This window comes from Xenia sp. Carnegie-2017, unplaced genomic scaffold (assembly GCF_021976095.1).
Source record: "Xenia sp. Carnegie-2017 unplaced genomic scaffold, XeniaSp_v1 HiC_scaffold_24, whole genome shotgun sequence".
In the NCBI taxonomy this organism is placed as follows: domain Eukaryota; kingdom Metazoa; phylum Cnidaria; class Anthozoa; order Malacalcyonacea; family Xeniidae; genus Xenia; species Xenia sp. Carnegie-2017.
The window spans coordinates 12,478,680-12,482,568 of record NW_025813487.1 but is presented as its reverse complement, the minus strand read 5'-3'; the positions used below and the strand labels follow the sequence as shown (position 1 = coordinate 12,482,568).

Here is a 3,889-nt window from a genome sequence, read left to right as displayed (position 1 = left end):
GTTTAAAACAAAATGTTACGTCTAAGCATGGTAAAGCCTAAGCAAAGGAAGACTAGTTGAAGTTTTAAAGAATTATGTTGATGGAAAACCCATCTTTACAGTAACGAAATTATTTTTAACTAAGATTCGATATGAGGCTGAAGTATGGAGTAAAGTAAAACTCCGCATATAAGAGCCTAGATTTTAACAACCTGTTAGGCTAACATTTCAGAAGGAAACTTAAGCTGATCTAACTTTATTCATACTAAATATCTCTATCAGTTCTGAACAGTTCTTACTGTAAAGATCATCTCTTTTTGAGCCAGTGTTACAACAGAAAAAGGCCTAAACTAAACTAACTTTATTTATAGTAAATATCTCTATCAGTTCTAAACTTTTTTTCTCATGATCAAGTAAAGACCATATCTTATTGATCCAGTGTTACTACTAAAGGAAACCTAAACTAAATTAACTTTGTATTTACTAAATATCTCTATCAGTCCAAAACATTTCTTTCTTATGATCCTGTTAAGATCATATCTTGTTGATCCAGTGTTACTACAAAAACAAACCTAAACTAAACCAATCTTGTTTAATTTAGATATCTCTACCAGTTCTAAACTCTTCTTCCTAAAGATCCAGTAAACATAAGCTCTTATTGATCCAGTGTTACTAAAGAAGGAAACCTAAACTAAACTAACTTAGTAATTTAATATTTATATTTTGAGTGCGATTCCCGCCTGTTTTATCGATCGTAACTTTATCTATATATACTAGATATCTCGATCAGTCTTAAACTGTTCTTCCCCTAGATCAACAAAATCATCTCTCATTGATCTTGCACATGTTGAAATAATACCAACAGTTACAACAAACCATATTTACCTGTAGCAATTTTAAAACCAACAACATCCCCAGTCAAGACGGTGAACTCCCCCAAGACATCTTTCTCCCAATATGGCAGCTGTGAACTACCATGGCTTGTGTTGTACAATATCACACCATTTAACGGTTCCTGTCTTTTTGTCCGACAATGTACTTTCTCGATGGTGCCTTGAAATGTGTCTTTGCTAACATCATCAAACTTCACTGTACCTTCTGGTAGACGCTACACTGAGACTGCAACTTCCTTACCCTGTGAGTTACTGCTTGACATAAGTACAGACGGGGGGGGGGTAGAGAATGTCCGAAATTGAGCAATGGCTGCATAATACATAACTAACGTACATATCTATTTTGTACAATAAACTGGACATCATCTCCTATCAACAAATCACCAATATCTCCAAGAAATTCACAGTAGTGGAAAAATATCTAAAAGAAAAATATAGTATAAAACTTCAGTAGACTTTTTGCGCGAATTGCAATAAGATATACGGAAATATTTTCTTTGTTTCTAGGTGAACCTTTCTCGATTTATCTGAGTAAAATGCGAGACTTCACAAAGAGGAAAAGGCAAGTCTTTAATTTTCACCTTGATTACATGTTTGTTCTTACGTAGATGTAGCGTCGTAATAATAGGCCAAGTTTTTACAAACAGACTTTACGAATGTTACATGTTTGTGCGTACGTAGATGTAGCGTCGTAATAATTAGCTAAGTTTTTACAAACAAACCTTACGAATGTTACATGTTTGTGCGAACGTAGATGTAGCGTCGTAATAATTGACCAAGTTTTTACAAACAAATTTTACGAATGTTACATGTTTGTGCGTACGTAGATGTAACGTCGTAATAATTGGCCAAGTTTTTACAAACAAACCTTACGAATGTTACATGTTTGTGCATACGTAGATGTAACGTTGTAATAATTGGCCAAGTTTTTACAAACAAATTTTACGAATGTTTCATGTTTGTGCGTACGTAGATGTAACGTCGTAATAATTGGCCAAGTTTTTACAAACAAACTTTACGAATGTTACATGTTTGTGCGTACTTAGATGTAGCGTCGTAATAATTGGCCAAGTTTTTAGAAAACAATCTTTACGAATGTTACCTGTTTGTGCGTACGGAGATATAGCGTCGTAATAATTGGCCAAGTTTTTACAAACAAACTTTACTAATGTTATAGGTTTGTGGGTACGTAGATGTAGCGTCGTAATAATTGGCCAAGTTTTTACAAACAAATTTTACGAATTTCCAAACATAAACTTGTTGCTGTCGTCAGCTATCACAAAAATACGTCAGTTGAGTCACGTGACTCGTTTGAAGACCGAAAATTTCCAATCCTACGTCAAATGCCAATCAGAAGTCATCGTGTATAAAATAAATTACAAATGATCAAATCGTATACACAAGTGAAATAACTGATAGAACTCATTTTGTATTGAACAATAAATTATCAATATTGATCTACAGTTAGCAACTGCAACGGCCCAATCACAAACCTCGTTCACTTTGTCAGCTCTGTCGATAAAGCCAAACGATTCCTTGAGCGAGCAGACAATTCCTTGAACGTAAACAGGAGGCGAAGCTTCGAGCAGCAACAACTCCACGGCACAGCATTGTCCATTTCTATAGAGGTTTATGTACTGTAGCAGTGCATCAAACAAACAACAATTTGGACATGGCTCGTAAATTGGACGTGGTTCGTGTAAATAATAAACTAACATTCATGTTATAAGCGTTAACCAAAGCGTTTTCCTGTGTAAGTTAGCATATCAAAGCGTAGAAATAAGGAGAAAGACTTCACCAAAATAGAAAGAATATTCTTAAGACTGTGCTTTCAATGCTTAACCACGTAATGTAATGCACGCGATGAAGCACGTGATACAATCTAGAGAAACAGTACAAGCTTTCGACGCTATAGCAAAGAATATAATTTACCTTTTGTTTTCCCGGATGTAAAAAGACACAGTATCACCTTTGTAGATGTGAGACTTTGATAAAACATCAGCTTGATGATATGGAAGAAAAAACAATTCCCTGACAAAAATAGCAACGGTTCGAATCATAATGATCCTCCCCCTGACCGTGCAGACCTGTATTATGCAATGATCTTAAACTCCACCCCCTGACCGTGCAGACCTGTATTATGTAATGAACTTAAACTCCACCCACTGATCATGCAGACATTTATTAGGCAATGATTTCAAACACCACCCCCCCTGACCATGCAAACCTGTATCATACATTCATTTTAAACTCCACCCCCGACTGCGCAGACCTGTATTATGCAATCCCATATTGCAGTATAATTTTAACTTATCAAAGGCGAGAATACAGTGGCGCTATAATAGCCTCGATAATTGTGCGGGTGGGGAGGGTGATCAATGTTTATGTAGGTACGCATGTAAAAAAGCCTAAAAAATTAATTTAATACGGCAAAATATGCATAGCAAGCTTTCTATGGTGCGGAGGGAACGATCAAAATCCAAATAGAAAATAATGGCGAAAACCTGTTTCAAAAAAAAAGAAGGAAAATGTCAATAATTTGCAGGCCCAATCGATAAATGTTCGATACAAGATGTTGAGTAAAAAGTTTGATACTTTTTACATTTTACATTAATTCTTGTCTCTCAACCCCAAAAATGACTTAGGTATAAAAGTTAGCAACGTGAAGATGCATAAAAAATTGAAGAAGTTCAAACAGTACTTACTCCGTTCACTTCCTAACTAACGCGACCACATTCGAACTCGACATTGCGAAATAACTGCTACAAAAATGATGAGCTTTTCTTCGAAAACGACATCACAAACATTTAAAGTACGATAAAACAATAGCAATACGCAACTCAAAAAATTCATACACGACCATTAACAACGAGTAATTTTAAAGCAATATGCATAATGAATAGTGGTGTAGCAATCACGATAACTGGGGGGAGGGGGTGAGCACACATCCATATATTCCACATATGCATGTCCTGCTGTATTTAGTTCAATTGTGTTACATGTTTAAAAGACGTGCA

The 3,889-nt window shown here is 35.5% G+C and overlaps 1 long non-coding RNA gene across 1 annotated transcript; it reads right to left on the bottom strand.

Moving 5' to 3' along the window:
- Positions 1-873: 873 nt before the first annotated feature.
- LOC124450479 lies at positions 874-3,588 on the bottom strand. Its single transcript, XR_006949994.1, has 5 exons — positions 3,578-3,588; positions 2,805-2,903; positions 2,366-2,492; positions 1,207-1,293; positions 874-1,114 (listed from the first exon to the last, which is right to left on the bottom strand). It is a non-coding gene; the product is annotated as an uncharacterized LOC124450479 (long non-coding RNA).
- Between the last annotated feature and the right edge of the window lie 301 nt (positions 3,589-3,889).